We start from the raw sequence: 20,854 nt of genomic DNA, 5'->3' as shown, positions 1-20,854 counted from the left end.
GCGCCAGAAATGGATCTATATTAGTGATAGATCTATAAATGATCCCATTTATTCCATTTTTATTCCTTTGTCCCTCCCGATTCACTGGCCATTGAGTCTTGTCCAGTCCTCTGGAAATGGAAATGGGAGGAACTTCCCAGGGAAGCTTGGGCAAGACTCAGGGGTGAGGAGGGTGCTCTGTAGTCCTTCCAACTGTTGACCGGGAACTGTGACTAAGCAAGCCCTCAGTTACGTGCCAGGACGGTGCTAAGTCTTTTACAAGCATCATTATCTCATACAATCCTCTCGACACCCCTGAAAGAGTCCCACGCTGCAGATAAGGAAACCCCTGACTCGGGAGATGGTAACCTGACTCCCAAGGGGCTGAGCTGGGATTTGAACCCAGGTCAGCCTGACTCTACACTGAACTGGAGAAATACCTTCTAGACCACGTCAGTGTAACACTGGCTGAGAGCTCCATCCACCAAGGAGGCCAAAGTTTTATTCAGTAGATTGGATCTGAGGGATCCAGATCTGAGGGAGACCATGTGTGGGCAGCCCTGGCCTTTCTCAAGAGAAGGAGGCACGTTGATTGTAGAGCTCATGTGCCTAAATTCAACTATACTCCTTTAGGGTTTTTTTTTTTTGAATTTTATTTATTTATTTATTTTTTATACAACAGGTTCTTATTAGTCATCCATTTTATACACATCAGTGTATACATGTCAATCCCAATCTCCCAATTCATCCCACCACCACCGCCCCACCCCCCACTTTCCCCCTTGGTGTCCATACGTTTGTTCTCTACATCTGTGTCTCAATTTCTGCCCTGCAAACCAGTTGATCTGTACCATTTTCCTAGACTCCACATATATGCATTAATATACGATATTTGGGGCTTCCCTGGTGGCGCAGTGGTTGAGAGTCCGCCTGCTGATGCAGGAGACACGGGTTCGTGCCCTGGTCCGGGAAGATCCCACATGCCGTGGAGCGGCTGGGCCCGTGAGCCATGGCCGCTGAGCCTGTGCGTCCGGAGCCTGTGCTCCGCAACGGGAGAGGTCACAACAGTGAGAGGCCTGCGTACTGCAAAAAAAAAAAAAAAAATATATATATATATATATATATATATGATATTTGTTTTTCTCTTTCTGACTTATTTCACTCCCTATGACAGTCTCTAGGTCCATCCACATCTCTACAGATGAACCAATTTCGTTCCTTTTTACGGCTGAGTAATATTCCATTGTACATATGTACCACATCTTCTTTATCCATTTGTCTGTCGATGGGCATTTAGGTTGCTTCCATGACCTGGCTATTGTATATAGTGCTGCAATGAACATTGGGGTGCATGTGTCTTTTTGAATTATGGTTTTCTCTGGGTATATGCCCAGTAGTGGGGTTGCTGGGTCATATGGTAATTCTATGTTTAGTTTTTTAAGGAACCTCCATACTGTTCTCCATAGTGGCTGTATCAATTTACAGTCCGACCAACAGTGCAAGAGGGTTCCCTTTTCTCCACACCCTCTCCAGCATTTGTTGTTTGTAGATTTTCTGATGGTGCCCATTCTGACTGGTGTGAGGTGATACCTCATTGTAGCTTTGATTTGCATTTCTCTAATAATTAGTGATGTTTAGCAGGTTTTCATGTGCTTCTTGGCCATCTGTATGTCTTCTTTGGAGAGATGTCCATTTAGGTCTTTTGCCCATTTTTGGATTGGGTGGTTTGTTTTTTTAATATTGAGCTGCATGAGCTGTTTACATATTTTGGAGATTAATCCTTTGTCCGTTGATTCGTTTGCAAATATTATCTCCCATTCTGAGGGTTGTCTTTTCTGTCTTGTTTATAGTTTCCTTTCCTTTAGGATTGATAAGATAGATAGATGATAGATAGATAGATAGATAGATAGAGGATAATTCCACATGGAGGATCACTCTGCAGTGTTTCTGCGATCAGCTTTGTGAGTTGGACCTGTGAGCATCAGCGGGTCCGCAGGCGGCCTCAGTCCCACAAGGCCCTCATGAGCCGGTCACTGAGCTACTGTGGTCCTGCAGTTAAAGACACTGGATTTTCATACTGCCCAGCCTCCAACCAAGCCAACTAGTTTATCTGGTTGCCAAAGAAAGAACAAACCACGCAGAAGGGAAAGCCCACTGGCTGGAGATGATGTGCTGCCTCCCACGCAGACCAATCAACTGTGACTGTCACTGCATGGGCCCCAACCTTGGCACAGAAGTCCTCCAGGTGACGGATGTTGGGGGATGAGCACCTGACTGAGGTCATGAAACCTGGCTTGGGCCTCCTGTGACCTTGGTCAAGTCCCTTCTCTTTCCTGGACCTCATGATCCCCCTCTGGGAGGGGAGTGGTAGCAAGAGTGGGTGATCTTGCTTCCAGCTCTAACACTGCATGCGACCAGCCATTCACTCAGTCAGTGGACATTGACTGAGACCTGGGGGATGGGATTCATCATGTGAGGACCAAGAAGAAGAGCATGCGAGGCAGAAGGGATGGCAGGTGCAAAGGCCCTGGGGTGAGCCTGAGGTTGGCATTACTGAGGAACAGAAAGAAGTCCAGAGTGACTGGGGTGGTGGGCAAGGGGGTGACACTGTATGAGATGAGGCAGGGAGGGGAGCAGGGCTGATGGTTCTCAGCCAGGATTGGGGTACATGCCACTCCCCTAACACAGGAGTCCCACACAATACTGATATTTCCTCCATCAGGACATGACAGAATCCCACCTCCTGCCTATCAGCATGACTACTGTCAAAAAAACAGAAGTCAACCAGAGTTGGTGAGGATGTGGAGACACTGGAACCCTTGCGCACTTTGGTGGAAATGTGAAATGGTGTAGCTGTTATGGAATAGAGTATGGCAATTCCTAAAATATTAAAAATAGAATTATCATGCGATCCAGCAATTCCACCTCTGGTTATATAGCCAAAAGAATTGAAAGCAGAACTCAAAGAGATACTTGTATACCCATGTTCATAACATCATTATTCACAACAGCCAAAAGGTGCAAGTGACCCAAATGTCCATCGATGGATGAATGGGTAAACAAAATGTGCTATGTCCATACAATGGAATATTTCAGCTTTAAAAAGGAAAGAAATTCAGATACATGCTACAACATGGATGAACCTTGCAGACATTATGCTAAGTGAACTAAGCCAGTCACAAAAAGACAAATACTATATGATTCTACTTACATGAGGTAAGTAGAATAGTTAAATTCATAGAGCCAAAGAGTAGAATGGTGGTTGCCAGGGCCTAGGGGTGGGGGATGGGGAGTTGTTGTTCAACGGGTGTGGAGTTTTAGCTGGTGAAGATGAAAACGTTCTGAAGATTGGGTGCACAGTGATCTAAACGTACTTAGCATGACTGAACTGTACACTTGAAAATGGGTAAGAGGGTACATTTTATGTTATGTGTATTTTAACACAATTTAAAAACCCCAAAATATTAGATCATCTTTTCTCCTTGGTCAAGAGTTTAGATATTTTTCTAAGAGTAATGGGAAGCCATTGGAAGGAATTGCTATAATTGTATATATAATTTGTTATTTGTTTTGTTGAATCACTCTGGCTCCTATGTAGGGTAAGGATGCTAGGGCAGCAGGAATGGATGCAGGAAGACAGAGGAGGCTGGACAGGCATCCAAGAGAGAAAGGGTGGCTTGGTCCAGGCCAGTAGCCATGGACGTGGTGAGAAGTGGGTGGATCCAGAGCGACGTGGAGGAGAGTCAATAGGACCAGCTGATGGATTGGATGGGACGGCAAGAGGAGGTGTCCCTTGTGACCTTCGGCTCCCTGGGCAGGTGTTCCCTGCACTTTTATTACATGCTGGAGAGATGACAAGGGGCTGGGGGACCAGTCCTGTGGGAAGTCAAAGTCTGACCATGTCATATATGGGCTGGGCCAGACAACTGAAGGCTTGGAAGGATTTCAAGACATCATCTTGTCCATCCTCCTGCCTCCAGACCAGACATAGACTCACCCCTCTCCCTAAACCGCATCTCCAAGAGAAGACGCGTTGGGGGATCTCAAACCTCCCCCAGGGGTCCACGCTGGGGGTTAGTATACTTCACCCTGGTTAGAGGTTTTATCGTTTCCGAAGCCTGGTCACAGCTCCAGTCCATTTGATCATCTTAGCATCCCCGAGGGGTTTGCAGAGAAGGTCTGCCCACCACCCCCCACCCCCGCACATTTGAGGAAACTGAGTCTCAAAGAAGCACTGAGTCTCAGCCACAAGGAGGTTTGCAGCTCTCTTGATGATGTGTCCATTCTTGGCTTTAAAAACAGAGGTGCAGGGGCAGCAGGGAGTTACGGGGAGGTGCCCAGCTGTGGGAAGCCAGGCAGGGGGAACTGGGTGATGTGAGGGTGAGGCAGGGTCGTTACTGTAAAGTACCGGCACAATGGCGACCTTAAAGTGACAGGAGATCCTTTCCCTGTTTTTCTCCAAGCAGAGGGCAGGGGATTTCTGAGCCTCCCATCTGCAGCCTCCTCCCGAGGGGGCCCTGGAGACCACCCTAGACCACCCTGGCCCTGGAATGTAGCCTTCTTCTGACAACCCGGAAGCCACTGACTCCAGCAACCTGACAAACCCAGGCGTCCTGGGCAGGTCGGCTGCAATTCTCTCTGAGCGCACACATAATTGGCCCCCACCCGCGTTTGGAGAGCAGAGATGTGGGGATCGGAGGTGCTTCTAGATGCCTGACTCTCATCTCCTCCCTTTCAGCCAAGTCCAGGAATGTGTCTGGCTGCAGACAATTGGCGTCATGGCTGCAAACCAGAGACTTCCAGGGCTGGGAGTAACCGAGGGGTCCTCCCATCCATCCTCTTGCCTTCATGGGGGATGTCCCCCCTCCTCCAAAGGCCAACCCAGCCAAGGGGAAGGCTGTCTTTTTCCCCACAGAGCTCCTCTCCCCTTCCTCAGGCCCTCCTTCCCGTGGGGAGCGGCTTCCAGCCAAAGACCTCTTCCCGAGATCTGCGGACACGCTGCTTCTGCCTGCCCCGCGCATGCACCCCGCTCCCCGACGGCAGCAGCACCTCTGGGAGCCTCTCCACCTCCACTTTTGGGTCACTGATTTGGGAGGGGTTTACCTGGGGTGCGGGCCTGGCCACTGAGAGCTCCACATTCCCCTTGTCTGAGGGTTGCCTTAGGGGTGGGCATGAGGCTGAAACAAAGCCAATCCGATTAAATTCTGGGATTTCTGCTGCAATGGTGAGGAGAGAGGTGCTCTCTTTCAGCTGAGGTTGCCGTCAGGATGGAAGCCCAAAGCTGCCATCGTTTGAGGAGAGACGGATACCTGCCAGCAGCAGCTGGGCACCTGGATCCAGCCATGTCTGAAGCCAGAGACCCATGGACATTTTAGTTATGTGAGCTAACAAATTACCCTTCCTGCTTACTAAGTCAGTTTAAGTTGGATTTCTGTTATTTGCAGTGAAAGTGCAGCAAGCCCACCTCAGGTCCTTCCTTCTGTGCAAACTCTTGTCCTTCAGCCTTGCCTGCGGTGGGGCCAGTGGGTCTCTGCTCTGCCCTTAGCAGGAGATTTCCTACATGTCCCTGAGTCTGCTGGCCTATCGCTGCTCAACATCTGTGTCTCCACTTGGACCCACCCTGTTCCTCTCACTGTTTTCTCCTTGGGTTAATGTGATTCAGAATTCTTTCCATTACAAGTAAGAGCAGCCCACATCACATCAGCCTGAGTGAGAAGGGAATTTGATGGCCCGGGAAGAGGTCAGAGGAGGACCTGGGGGCCTGGAACCAGGGCTCAGGGCCACCAGGATTCTCTGTGTCCATCACTTGCCTCTGCTTGTCTCTGCTTCCCTTCGGGGTTGGCCTCATTCTCTCCCTTCTGTGGCACTTGGCCAGCAGCAGCCCAGCCTGGCAGCCCCAGTCCAAAGCAAGAGAGCTACCTTCTCCAGGATCCATGGCAGCCCCAAGGAAGGACTTTGACTGGCCTTGTTGGGGTCACGTGCCCACTCTTGGAGCAATTACTGCTGCCAGGTCAGTGGGGAACAATCATTGACCAGCTCTGGGTTGTGTGATTTTAGTGATTGATAAAGTCATGTTGGAGGAAGGGCAACTTCCCAGGGGAGATGGGGTGGCTGATCTTGGACAAAGGATGCCATATGGGGGCTGCTGGACAGAAAGGAGCCAGTGACACCTGCCTCAGCCACCACTACCATCACCACCATTGCCATCTGCCAATATTAACTGAGTCCCAGTATGGGCCAGATTCCAAGAGGAATCCATTCATTCATTCATCATCATGCATCAACCCTGCACCGAGGCCTGAGCTACACACACAGTGACGAGACAAGTGTCTCTCTCTTTTTTTTTTTTTTTTTGCGGTACGCGGGCCTCTCGCTGCTGTGGCCTCTCCCGTTGCGGAGCACAGGCTCCGGACGCGCAGGCTCAGCGGCCATGGCTCACGGGCCCAGCCGCTCCGCGGCATGTGGGATCCTCCGGGACCGGGGCACGAACCCGTGTCCCCTGCATTGGCAGGCGGACGCTCAACCACTGCGCCACCAGGGAAGCCCGAGACAAGTGTCTCTTGTCTCACTCACAGACGGAGACTCAAGTCCTAGTTCAGCCTAGAGGGCAAGAGCATTAAACGAGCCCTTACATTTCCCCGAGGTCAGAGCATCAGTAGGGGAGATTAAGGTACTCAGAGCAGGGCCAGCTGAACGTGGTTTTGGCCGGGCGGTCAGGGAGGGCTTCCAAGCCTTAGCTGTCACTAAGCAGAGACCTAAAGGGAGAGCAGGAGATAGCCAGGTGGAGAAGAAGATGTTCCAGGAGAAGTGATACTGGGGGGAGTGGAGCTTCTGCCCCTGGTATTCACGTGATGTGGGAACACAGGGCATGAATCCATTCATTCGTCTGTTCCTTCCTTTACTCAGCTGGTGCCAGCTGAGGACCAGGGATGGCCTTGGTACTCGGCTGGGCGAACAGCCACGGCCCCTTCCCGCAGGTGCTGGTGAGGCGGACGTGGGCTGTGAGAGGTGGCAGGGCAGGGGGTAGCTTGCTTGGTGGAAGGATGCTGAGGGACTGCGGAGGAGGTGCCGTCCACACTGAGCCTTGACACGAAGAGCTCACAGGTGGAAATGAAACCACAGGCCCCCTGGTCTCAGAGCTGGCGCCTCTAACCACTGTCTCCAGAACCACCAGTGTGGGAGGGTCCTGGGCAGTGTCCTCGCACGGCCTCTCACCGCTGGGGAAGCCTGGCTCCAACATTCTTGGGTCGGAATGGGTCTTTCCTCTGCTCCCCAGAGGTGTAGGAGGAAAATGCTCTGAGTGCTGATGGGGAGGACAGGAGGTAGACCAGCCTGGGAAGGGAGGCTGGGACATGTGGGTTGGGTCTGGATTTGAAGTTAGGAGGTGAGATGCAGGTCCTACTTCAGCCACAGACTCAACCCGTGACGTTGGCCGCGTGATCCCTCCCCTCTCCGGACCTCAGTGGATTCCTCCGTTTACATGGAAGAAGCCCATACATAGGTCTTGATAGGGCGTCCTTCCAGTTCTGATATGTGGGGTTGGCTCCTGGGCCTCCAGCCCCTGCAACGCCGGAGATGTCTTCGTAGACCGGGAGGGGATGGTGGAGGTGAGGCTGCGCCAGGGCTCCTGGCTCTCGGCCGCGCCGCCTGCCTCCTTCAGGTCCTGAGTCATCTTCCAGGCAGCGAGTGACCTCTCCGTACCCCTGTCTCCCCCCAGCCCCGTGACCCTGGGCGGCGCGCAGGACCAGGCCGTCCCAGGCGGGCGGCACGGTGGAAATCACAATATTGACCCAGCACGCAGGAAGTGGGGAGGACAGGCCGCCAGGGTCCCGGGCCTGGGGGAGACAGCTTGCTGAGTGATGAGCTTGGAGCCAAGCTCTCCCTCCCTCCTGGGTCACCGTGCTGCCCGCCCGCCCGCCCGCCAAGGCTATTCCCGCCCCCCCAACTCCAGGGCCCCCTCCCCGGACCTCCCTCCTACACATTCCCCGGGCCCAGGCCCGGGAAGGGCGCTGCTGGTGAGCGCTGCGGCCTCAGGCCCTCTTGGGCCCCCTGCCTTCCTCCAGATGAGGTGCAGGCTCCCCTGGGCTTCCCAGCTTCTGCGTGGCCAAACTGGGAATGTACCTCCACGGACTGCTGGTCTTTAGAATAGCCCTGATTCCCACGTAATGAATGGGGAAACAGGCTCAGAAAGTTCCTAGCCAGTCACATCAGAGCCAGGCTTCAAACTCATGCCTGTCCAACTCCAGAACTCTGCCCAGCACCCAGGAGTCAGCTACCCTTGGTAGTGACAGCGGCGTGAATGATAAACCACTAACTGTGCGAAGCGTCTGGTCTCACTCGGGCCTCCCGACAGCTCTATGAGGGGTTCAGTTATTCACCTGGCTTTCCAGATGGGGGGAGTAAGGCTCAGAGGTGGTAAAATAACTTTCCCAAGGACACAGCTAGTAAGCAGCAGGGTGGGGATTTGCTTATGCTCTGTCTGTCCCTCCAAGCTATGGGGCAGGAGGGGCCCATTCTCAAAGGTCTGCTCAAATGCTACCACACCCCCGTCAAGCCTTAGGAGCACATTCGGACCTGTGTTCCCGTGGGCACTTGCATTAGCAAAGGGCTTCCCTGGGGCCGCCCAGCCCAAAGCCTTGCCCTCCCATGGTGGAACTCTAGGTGGGTGCTGCTTGGAGGGCTGGGCCATGGGACTTGGAGGTGACCACCTAGCCTGCCGATGGGTCAGGCTGGACCTGGAAGTCCTGCCATGTGGCAAGCAACCTCTAGGCAGGCAGTGGGGGCAACAGAAATACTCCCGGGCTTAGAGGTGGGAACTGGGGCTCTTCCCTACCTCTCAGGGTCTCCTCATGTAGAGAAGGGCTTGGGGGCCATTTGAAGGTCTACTCCCCAACACCAGAAAGTGGGGAGGAGGTTTTTTTCCTGTTAACTCCCAGCACCCTTCCCATGAGCTGGGTGTGGGTGGGGACAAGGCTTCCACGTGCTTTCACGGGACTCAGCTCGGATTTTATATCCTGGGCTTGCTCGATGTGGAGTCACCCATCAAAACCCGCCAATGTGCTTATTCCAGGTTGCTGTCGAGGATGTTTGAATTGTTGCACGGCCCCGCTAAAGGGACCCCAGGAGAAATTCACTTAGAGTTCAGTGTAGGTGATTTGTGCGAAGTCTGAGAAACTGGTATGATTTTACTTTACAGACACCGATTGTGTGTGTACATGTATGTGCACGCCTGAGTGTTTACTTCTTTGCCTTGCCCACCATGAAGCTCAGGGCTAAAACTGTAAAACACAGCAGTGCAGGACTCCCTGATCCAGCTCCTTCCCCTGCTCCCCTCCACGGGCTCCAAATTATAATAATTATCATTTATTGAACACTTACTGTGGAGCAGGTGAGATACAACCCTCTACTAACCAGTTTCTCGTTTCCTTTGTACCAAGGTGGAACCTGACTTTCAGGATGTGGACAATGCACATCGTGGATTGCATTGATTAGTGATGTCTGCTATAGGCACAGGAAGGGAAGTACTAGCGCAGATGCCTAATATTTGCCTTCCCCCATTCATTCAGTGTATAAAATTGTGTGTACGCATATATCCTATTTAATCATATGAAATTTCATAATCTGCCTTTGTGGAACAAGGCTTTGTGTAAATAAATAATGATAATTCATTACAAATAATGATTAGGTGCGTTCACATAGGTTATATGACTATGTCCTCACCATATCCCTGTAGGAGAAAACGAGTGGGTCGTTACAGAGGCAGAAACCCAAGTTCAGGGTCAGGACATCTGCTAGCTCATAGAGCACCTTTGTATGTATTAGAAAAATGTGCCCCTCTGAGTGATTGCTGCTTGGTAAGCAGAGCACACGATGGATTCACCTCGTCACCCCAGATGGCCTTGTTCAGTGCACATTCTGAAACACCACACACAGCAGCCCCGTTCAGTATCTTGCCAAATCCCGCAGATATATCCCCCACTCGAAATTCAGTGCTCATTTGACTGCACACAGCTCACAGACCACATTCTGGGTCTTGGACACCAGTTCAGGCTCCAGGACAGATGGTATTTGGTCTGAGGCTGAGTGAGGGGGTGGAAGGAAGAGCAGCGTTAACAACTCAGCCTGTGTTTGTGCCACAAACAAGAAAGATCGCTTCTGGTGCCTGCCCCCGCCTGCCAGGTTCCGGCGAGGATCCTGGGCTATGAATAGTCCCAGTGAGGCCCTCTCGGAGGACCTGCCGGACTCCCCCAAGGCCCGGTCTTCAGCCTCCACTCCCAGCTCGCTGCTGGGAGATCAGGGCTGAGGCCTCCTCTTTGGCGCCTCCATCCTGCACGTTTCTTCCCACTCACTTTCCGCCCGGGGTTACCGCTGGGGTTGGGCTTCTGCACACTGCTGTCGCTTAGGCACCCACACGGGAAGCTTGAAAAACATCTCTCTGAAAGCCGAGAAAGTGTGAGCCTTCAAGGAGGAGGGTGTGGAAGGAGAGAGGTCCTCGGAGGAGGGGAAATTTACAGGATTCACTTGGCTGGTTCTGAGCACATCGTGAAGCCTGTGTGGACTGCCTGCCGGAGCTGAGCCACTGGTATTTTGCTGCTTAAAATTGGATGTCAACGCTTCGGTGCCTTTGGAGGTTGCTTCCACCACCCCCTCCTTTGACAGATGAGGAAACTGAGGCCCAGGCCAGAAAGTGACTTGTCTGAGCCCGTACAGCGAGAGAGCCCAGGCACTGACCAGGCAGGCAGTGAGTGTTTGCTAAGTTCTCTGGGCATCACATCAGGGGGCTCTGAACAGGAGCAATGTTGGGGGCTGATCGGCTTGGCTCCACTAACCAGCAGCCCGTGATGTACCAGGCTATTTCCTCGACACTTCACAACCACCCTGTGAGGACAAAGTTACTATTCACCTTACAACTGAGAAAACTGAGTGTCAGAGAGCCTGAGTCACTTGCTGAAGGTCACACAGCATCATGGAGAGGGAGAAAGCAATACGTCGTAGTGGTTGGGAACACGGCCTCGGAATCCAACAGTCCTGAGTTCTGTTATCACCGCCCACTGATCGCGTGACCTTAGCCAAGTTACTTGTCTCTCTTGCCTCAGTTTCCTCATCTGTAAAATGGGGGTAATAACTACAAGACTGTTATGAAGGATCAGTAGGATAATGCATGGGAGGTGCTTAGCACTGTTTTGTGATGTATTATGCTCAGTAAGTAGTGCCCATGTCAGTGTGATTATCACCACCAACATCATTAGGCAGCTGTAGCAGACACTTGTTGGGTTGGTTGCCAGAGTCCAACCTCTGCATTCCTTGGGGTGAATGGCCCCTGCCCTTTGTGTGTCATCTTGGTGGTGAAGGTGGCAGTGGGGGCTAATCCTAGATGCTTGCCTCCCTGCCCCAGAATAGAGGGAGCCACCACCATTGTCTCCCTCCCCTGGTGTAGCATACGACCCCGAGTTGACCAGGTGACAGTGCTCTGCTGAGTCTTTGAGCCTTGAGTGGTGGTTCAAAACCAGTCAGCAACAGTTGGGGATCTTTTTCTTTCTTTTGTGTCATGGTTGTAGCGATGTCCTGATCAGCCTTTTCCTGCTACCAGATGCTCATTTATTTATTCAGTCGGTGGCTAACCTGTGAGCACTGCCCCAGGCTAGGCACAGAGGTTGGGGGCCCTGGGAATAGTGATGCACATCACAGGCAGAGTCCCAGCTCCCCCGACTCCCAGCCTTCCTGAGCCCCCAGGGACCTGCCACTCCTGAGCTCCTTTCTCCAGCCTCATGTCGGCTCAGAGCAGCCTGTTCTCTTTCCAGTTTCCTCTCTGCTTCTGTCAGCCTGAGCTGATGAGCCAGACCGGGCAGTGGCAGGATTGCACCTCAAGCCTCACTGTCTCCTGAGTCTGGGTGCTTCTCCTGGCATTACCCTGCTTCCTGGTACCCGTAGTTATCTCAGTACCCGAGCCCTGGGGGCCCTCAGAGTACCCTGGCGAGGACCAACCAAGTCACAGGATTCATCTGAGAACAGGGTTTGACCAGGCCTTTGAGGTGCCACCAAATTGCCCCACAACAGAGGTTTTCAAGCTGTGTCCCTGAGAGCTTTGATGCTCAGTAGAGGTATGTCAAGGGTTGTTGGGATTTGGGAATGGTTGGGGGGCAGTTGAGTGCAAGGGTTCACCTCCCTCCCCTGCTACCACGCCTATTTTAACCAGAGTGGCTTTCTTTAGTATAATATGTAAGAAGCACGGGCTCTGGAACAATGCTGCCTGGGTTTGAATCCTGTATGCATGACATACAGGATTGTATGACCCTGAACAAGTCCTTTAATCCCTCTGAGCCTCAGTTTCCCCATCTTGAAATGGGAATGAAGACACGTCAGAGAGTTGCTGTGAGGCTTGAAGGAAGGTGTGCCACAAAATGCTCAGTAAAGCACTAGCGTGTGGTGAATAGTATGTTTAATAACATCCTAGCTGCTGTTACTACTTACTTTACATATTCAGTTTCAATGGAATATTCCATAAGGGACAAAAAAGATCTTTTTTTTTTTTTTCTGCTCAAGAAATCTGCCCCACAAGCTCACCTGGGCGTGACCCCCTACACTCGCCTGGTTCGGGAGTCTTTCTCCAGCATGGTTCTCCTCCGTGGAAATTTCCAGCTCTCAGAATCTGCTGTGCATTGTGTGAGGAGCCGTTCCTCGCTGACGTTCATATTCTGAGCCGTTTCAGGGCGTCTGGCCATGTGGCATGTGCAGAAGCAGGTGGCGGTTGCCCTGCCATGGGGCTGAGCTCTGTGGGCAGCCGGTTTCTGGTCTTTTCTGCAAGAAGGCCCTTCAGCGCAGGTGTTTGGGCAGCTTTGTTGGATCGAGCTTCTCCCTGGCCCTTGCGGCTCCGTTCCCAGCCCCACATAAGGGACACCTCCCACAAACCTTAGAGGAGAGAAAAAGACTCTCCCTGACCCCCTGCCCAGCGAAGCACCTCCTCCCCAGTTTGGTCTTGGGGTGGGAGATTTGGATAGCAGCTCCCAGCTGCTGGAGAACAGTCCAGCCCTGTTTGCCTCAAAACTTGCCTTTTTCCTCTCTTTGGCCAGAGGTTGTGGCCAAGGGGTCCTGCTAGTGGGTTAGGATGGTTCCTGCCCATGTCCACCTGGGCTGAGCCTCTTGCACTGACATAACTGAAACTTGAGAATGCCACAACCTAATTTGTTCCATGAAGTGAGTGGAAAGGTCTGGAAGTCTGAGGATCTTGTCCTTGTCCCAACCGTTTTCCTTTGCTGGGCTTCCATTTCCTTGTCTGAAATATTTATGCATTCGGGAAGCAGAGCTGACCCCTCGGCCTGTGCCAAGCTCTGTGTCTGGTGCTGGGATGTAAAGATGCCCCACCTGGGTCCCCACTTTCCAGGACTCAAGTCGAGTGGACATTCTGATGTGCAAATATGTCCCTGCCAAGGACAGTGATGTAGAGTGGAGCTGTGGACATTGAATTGGAGAAAGAAAATTATGTAACCAACAAGCATCATGAAGAAGGGTGAGAAGATGGGGATATTTAAGAGAAAGTCTCACCTTTAATGGTGAGGAGTCAAGAGATATTGTCTAAAGTTGACACACGGAGAAATAGAAGTGTTATACATATGGGTATATATGGAGGAAACAACCAGAAGAACTAAAATAAGAAATAATGATAATCAATCCTACTGAGTGTTCACCACATACCAGGTGTTGTTCTAAGTGTGCATCGATTCACTGAATCCTTGAACAGTCTTACGAGGTAGATGCTATCGTCATCACTCCCATTTCATGGATGAGGAGACTGAGGCACAGAGATGTTAGTAACTGTAAGGGGTGGGTACTGGTTGTAAACCCTAGGATGTCTGACTCCCAGAGGCCTTAACCAACTCGTAACCATCAAAAATTTGCGCTCTCGGCCTTCCCTGGTGGCGTAGTGATTGAGAGTCCGCCTGCCAATGCAGGGGACAAGGGTTCGTGCCCCGGTCCGGGAAGATCCCACATGCCGCGGAGCGGCTGGGCCCGGTGAGCTATGGCCGCTGAGCCTGCGCGTCCGGAGCCTGTGCTCCGCAGCGGGAGAGGCCACAACAGTGAGAGGCCCGCGTACCGCCAAAAAAAAAAAACAAAAATATTTGCGCTCTCAAAACTTCAAAAAAGTTTTCTGGATGATGTAGCTGGAGTGGGCAGAGAGGGAGAGACCATTTCTTTTCTTTCTTTGCTCTTTGCTACTAATATATTTGTTACCATTTGCATGAATTACTTTGTTTCAACACATATACAAGTAAACAACAAGGAGCACTAATTCTGAAGTCAGACAGAGGCGGTTCCTGTCCTGGCTTTACTACTTCCTGGCTGTGTGCCCTGGAATAAAGTATTTAATCTCTCTGTGCCTGTTTCTTCCTTTGGAAAATGGGGGTGAAAAAATGCTGATAAAAGTGGGGAGGTCTCAGTAAGCTCATGTATGGACAACACTGAGCACATGGCCTGGCCCAGAGCCAGTGCTCAACAAACGTCTGCTTCTCTTAGGCACAAAGCAGGGGAAGCACCTCCGTCGGAGGGAGCCTGGGAAAGCTTCCCAGAAGAGGTTGTGCTTGAATTGGTTCTTAAAGGATGTATAGGAGTGTTCTAGGTGGAAGGGCAGTTCAGGCAGAGTGAGCACGGAGGTTCGGGATAGTGTGGGGTGTGGGGACCCGCTTACTGTTCAGGACGCCTGGAAGGTCGGATGGGAGCTGGTGGGAGAAGAATCTGGAGGCCAGACCTGGGAGGACTGCAGGGCCTTATCATGTAGCTCGTTGAGGCTGAGTTAAATTTATCCCAAGGACAGCAGGGGCCCACGGAAGGGTTTGAGCAGGGGTGGGGGTGACCTGGTTGGCTTTAAGTTGTAGAAAGACAGCTCAGCTGCCACAGGGAGAATGGGCAGGAGGGGAGACCCCCGAGCCCCTTGCTGTCGTCCAGGTGATGAGGCCCAAAAGAGGGAGACGGGATGTCAGCAGTGCCCTCCGACCTGCGCCCGGCGGTCTCCTTTTTGGTCCCATCTGGTCGGGGTGGCCGGGATGACCTCCACCTCACAGCTCGAGGCCACTGCTCTGAAGGCCCGCGGAGCTGGCTGGAGAAGAACCCGATTCCAGACTGCATAGGGGAAGCGGAAATATTTGCTCAGCTGCAAAGACAAGCTCATGAGTCTTTCCTTCCACAAGAAGGGGGAAGACACTGGCCTGGGTTGGGGTCCACCACGGTCCTCCCCCTGCTCTCCAGAGTTTGCCCCTCCCCCGTCATGCCTTGGAGCCATCCAGAAAAAGGGTCCTTCCTCCCTGAGACAAGCCCTCTGAGGTCTGAAGTCAGCAACCGTGACCCCTTTTTCCTTTTCTTCTCTCATCACACACACCCAGTTCTTTCATCTTTCCTCATGTGATGGGGCCTGACCTTTACTTTTATTTTTAGAGAAAAGTCCAGATTCAGCAGTCATTGATTCCAATCTTTTTTCAGCTGGCTGACGCAGACAAGGCACCATCAGGGTTTAGAGCCAGGGCTTTGATGTGAGGTGGCCTAAGCTTGAATCTCAGTTTGGCTGCCTCTCTGCTGTGTGACCTTGGGCAAGTCACTTAATCTCTCTGAGTCTCACTGGGCCTCTTCTCTAAATAGATACTCAGAACCACTTTCTCAAAGGGTTGTTATAAAGATTAAATGAGCAAATATGTCTAAAGCACTTGGACAGTGCCTGGTGCATAGTAGGTGCTCAATAAATGGTAGCTCCTATTTTCTGTGTCTCTGGATACCTTAGTATGGTTTCATTTTCCTCTGACACCATGGTTCCAGGCAGCTGTCCACTCGTCAATTGTCGTGACTTTGACTTCTGGGTGGCAAACACCAAGATGGCCTCAGTGATCCTTGCCTCTTGCTCTCATGCCTTGTGTCATCCCCTCCCCTCGAATGGAACTGGCTTCTAACCAACCAAGTACAGCAGAGGTGATGGGATATCACCTCCATGATGATGTTACATGAGATCCTGGCTTACTTCTTGCTAGACTCTCTCCCTTGCTAGCTTGGATGGAGCAAGCTTCCATGTCATGAGCTGTCCAAGGTGAGACCTGTGTGGTGAGAGCTGAGGATGGTCTCCACGGCCAGCAAGACAGCCCAGATGGAGCTGAATCCTGCTGACAACATGTGAACTTGGAAGTGGATCCTTCTCCCACGATGAGCCCCCTGCCCCAGCTAACACTGTGATTGCAGCCCTCCAGGGGACCCAGCTAAGCTGTGCCCAGACTCCTGACCCATGAAACTCTGAGATAATAAATGTGTGTTGCTCTAAGGGTACTAAGTTTGTGGTACTATTGTTAATGCAGCAACAGATAACTAATACAACTTCTGAAGGTGCGTAAGGGCCAAAACTGCAGTGGGCTGGCAGAATTAGAAATTCTTTAAAACAGCTGGTGTAGCAGCAGGGGCTGCAGCAAGGTGGCTCTGCTAACAATAGTAACGAGCAATGATTGAATGTTTGCTCTGTTCCGAACCCCTTCTCTGCTTCATCTCTTCTTCACTACAACCTTAAGAACAACAACTATTACCCCATTAAACAGATGGCAAAGCTGAGGTTCAGAGCCGTTCAGCTGCTTATCCAAGGCTGAGGGTGGAAGTCTCAGAGACTGGCAGACCCAGGACGGCTAAGATATAGGAAGACCCCTGCACCCCACCTCAACACCGTAACAGGGTCTGAATTCTGTGCAGAGGGTCGAGGCTGCGGCAGCCAGCCAGGCCTGGCTTTGTGCGGCTCTGCAGCCTCCTAGCTGGGTAAGCTTGGACAAGTCACTCCCCCTCTCTGAGCCCTTTTCTCCTGGAATGTGAGATTGACAATACCGTCTTGGTGATTAGATTCGTGCTGGAGATCACTAGCTGTCCCTCACCACTTATCATCTTTTTTTTCCTTTTATTAATAGACTCTGGCTGAGCGCCGACACGCACGTGTGGAGACAGTTCCCAGTCTTTGCAGCAAGGCAAGGCCATTGGAAGGTGAGTGGAAGTGAGGTGGGCAACCTTCAGATTACAGCCGCTTGCCTGCTCACCATGCTCTCTTTCTCCTTCCTGCCGGCAGGAGCAGGACCCTGAGGCTGGTGGGACCCTGATGCTTGGTGGAATAAACTTCTACCAAGTCGATGAGGAAATTGAGGAACTTCCTCCTCAGGGAATTGAGGAGCAACAAGACAGAAGGAGGCTGGGAAACATAGACAATCGTGGGGAGCTGGCCCACACACCATGGACCTTCTGTCTACCTCTGGACACGAGAGAGAAGCGAACCCCCTTCCTGCTGGGCCACTGTGTTTCCGGGCCTTTTTGTTTTGGTGGCAGAGCCTATGCCCAGGCTGCTACAGATGACAAAGGGAAAGCCCTTAGTAAGTAAACAGGGGCTGCTGCCCTGCATCCTGGGGGTGGGCGTGGGGTAAGGATCAGGGATGGGGGCTGAAGGGGTTCTGCTGATCTGTGACCCTCTGCTTGGCACCTCCGAGGGTGGGGAGCGGGGGTTCTCTTATTAAGAGCCAGACACACCCACGTCCCCAGATCAGATCCACACTGAGCTCATGGGCAGTTTTAGCCACAGATTTCCTGAACTGTTTGAGCCTTACCCCAAAATGGTGCAGAAGAAGAGGCCTGGCATTCACAATATGAGAAGTGGGGAGGGAGAAAGGCCCCACAGGTAAGGCCTTCAGGGGGGTTTCATGTGGACGCCCCCCATCTCCCCAGTTCTCTCCATTTCTCCAAACCTATTTAATCCTCCCCCCACTGGGCAGCTTAAACAGCAGTAATTATTGCCTCGGTTCTGGAGGCTGGAAGTCCAAGATCAAGGTATTGGCAAGGTTGGTTCCTTCTGAGGGATGGGAGGGAGAAACTGTTCCATGCCTCTCTCCCGGCTTCGGGTGGTTTGCTGGCCATCTTTGGTGTTCTTTGGCTTACAGAGCAACACCCTGATCTCTGGCTTCATCTTCATTGATGTTCTCCCTGTGTGTGGGTGTCTGTGTCCAAACTTCCCCTTTTTATGACACCCATCATGTTGGATTAGGGCCCAGCCTACTTCAGTAGGACCTCATCTTAACCAGTTACATCTGCAATGACCTTATTTCCAGATAAGGAAACTCTGAGGTACTGAGGGTTAGGATTTCAACAGAGGAACTGTCGGGGGGAGACACAATTCAAACCATAACCCTCTCTGTGGCCTCTCCCTGTGGCTTGGGCTTCTCACAGCATGGTGGCTGCGAGCACCCCCAGTGCGAGCGTTCCGAGAGACATAGGTGGAAGCTGCAAGGCTTCTTCTGACCTACTCTCTGAAATCACACAGCATCACTTCTGCTGTATTCTGTGGGTCAGAAGTGAGTCACAAGGCCATCACAGACTCAGAGGAGGGGACCACTCCAGGGTGTGAATACCGCGAGGTATACTGGGAGCTGCCTTTGGAAGCAAGCCACCCCAGTTCTGTGGCAAGCTCACACATCTCCTGCACCCCAGATGGAAGTGCCTTCTATTCCCTGTTTTTGTCCACCCCAGGTCCCTCACAGGGCTGGCACAAGGGTAGTTGCTTAATAAATTTTTGTTGCACTAAATTATGTTGTGATAGGGTCTGCTCCATCAGCAGGACCAGCCTCTTCCCGTGGCTCCTTGTTCCCTGCAGAACCCTTTTCCTTGGAAATTGGAGGCTGGGTGGGGGGGCCAGGTCCTGGGACCCAAAGGACTCGAAGCCAGAGCACAGCAGGCTGCTTTTTCCTGCCCACGCACCTGGGCCCGGCACTCGGGGGAAAAAGCCCCCCAGGCAGGGTGGGTTTGCCAAGCCCAGAAAGAGGGAGACCTAATTTGAAATGTTTTCTAAATCCTCCATGTAGAGGTTCTGCAGCCCCTGCCCCCCACTTCTGCTCTAGGGAGAGAGAAAAGGCAGCCAGAGGAAGAGAAGGAGTGGGTTTCCAGTCTGTTTATATTGCAGGCTATTTTGAAACCCCCTGAAGGCACTCACACACAGGGCCGCTTTTAAATGCACCAGGAAGTGCCCCGGAATGGAAACTGGAGTTGGAGGAATGCCGGGGCACTGCGTTGCCCGTTCTGGTGTTCTGTCCCTCAAACAACCACCAATTCAGCCCTTTCAATGCCCAAGTCATAGCCCCTCTGGCCGGAAGGGCTCTTAAAGGTCATCCCTTTCCGCCTTTCTCCTTACTCCCCACTAAATATTTACTGAATATCTCAGCATCTTCGTTGTGTCAGTTATAGGACTCTTTTGGCCACAAGAAATATTTAGAAAGTACCTAAGCTGATCTAGATGAAAAACCAAGGGGGGGTTTATGGCTCAGTTCACTTCAAAGTTTAAGGAGTGTTGGCTTCAGGTATGGCTGGATCCAGCCGTTCCAGCCATGTTGTCAAGGCCTTGTCTTGGAACATCCCTTGGCTCTGCTGCCTCCATGGTGGCCTCATTCCCAGCATTATAAGGAGGCAAGACGGCTGCCAGCGGCTCCAGATCCTTATCTTCAAGTCTCTCGGAAGATCTTAAGATGTTATGTTCCAACTGGCCAGGCTTAGTCACATGTACCCCCTACCCCCACCCCAAGCTGGGAATAGAGTCAACTCTGCCTGAAGTTCAGAGGCACGACTTCTACCCAGCTCTCATCCCCAGACACCAGGCAGCAGACCATAAATGTGTCCTCATCGCAATAAAATAGTGCCCATGTTCTCCATCTAAAACCCCTTCAGTGATGGAGAGTCCACCAGCACAGAAGCAGCCCTGTCCTTTGATAACTTTATTCAGACTTCTATAATTTCTCTTATTCTGCTTTAGTGTAATTTGTTTGTTCATCCGTCTCCCCTATCAAACTCCTTTCTTTCTGTAACTCCAGCACCTAGCACAGGGCCTGGCACATAGTAGGTGCTCAATAGGTGTTCATCAAATAAAGAAATAACGTCTTCTGTGACTAAGCACACACTATGTGCCAGGTGTTTTATACATATTATCTCATTTGACCCTCATGACCATGACCACTGTCTTAGGTAAATTTCATTGTCCCTCTTCTATGTGTGAAAAAACTGAGGTTCTGAAAGGTTAAGAAATCACTTTAACCAAGGTCACCCAACAAGAAGATGTGGAACAAGGATTTGAGCCCAGGTCTCAGACTTCTACCTGAGGTGGGAGTGGGAGAAGCAGGGAGAGAAGGGCAGGGAATAACAAAGAAGGAGGGCAGAGAGAGTAGGGAGAGAAGAGAACTAAGGACAAAGGAAAGGGGGAGTGGGGAAGCCTTGAGTGTTAAGAAGTCTTTCCTCTGATGATTGCTCTTACCTTGCTTTCTGGTCACTGACTCCTTAAAGAATCTGATTCCAGTTAGTACATTTTAAGGTGGTAATGCGTTATAGCGCTGTGTATATGAAAATATTAAATAAAAGTAAATGATATCAATATCAATATAGCACATTAGAGTATAAAATTGGATAAATGAAGGAAAAAGGTGATGTAATTTTGTTTGGGGTGTAGGGTATAGTTTAAAAAGAATTTCAGCTTGGGGCATTGATGGTGCGGCAAATTGATTCTCTTCTGACATCTCAGGGAGATTCATACTCCATGTCTGGTTGCCAAGAACAAATTTTTGTTACACTACATGGGCTTCTCATCTTAATAGATGATTTTCTGTTAAGTTTGATAATGGTATTGATGAATAATAAGTGATAAATGTAAGAGTGATGTGAGTCACTAAGGATGGCAACTGGCTGTTCTGCAGTGGTCCTGATTCATGTCATTGTCATTGGGTTTGCTTTTAAGATTCAGAATAGATGTCAGGCTGGAGAGTGGGCTCTTGGCCTTTGTTGCTGTGATGTATGGAGTATGAACCACAATGGAAAATAAGATGGAGGTCCTAGATGACAAGTGTAC

This window comes from Delphinapterus leucas, chromosome 1 (genome assembly GCF_059928025.1).
Source record: "Delphinapterus leucas isolate spDelLeu-1000000601 "Yukka" chromosome 1, BTC_Dleu_Yukka2, whole genome shotgun sequence".
NCBI lineage: Eukaryota > Metazoa > Chordata > Mammalia > Artiodactyla > Monodontidae > Delphinapterus > Delphinapterus leucas.
Note: the sequence above shows the minus strand (reverse complement) of the source record.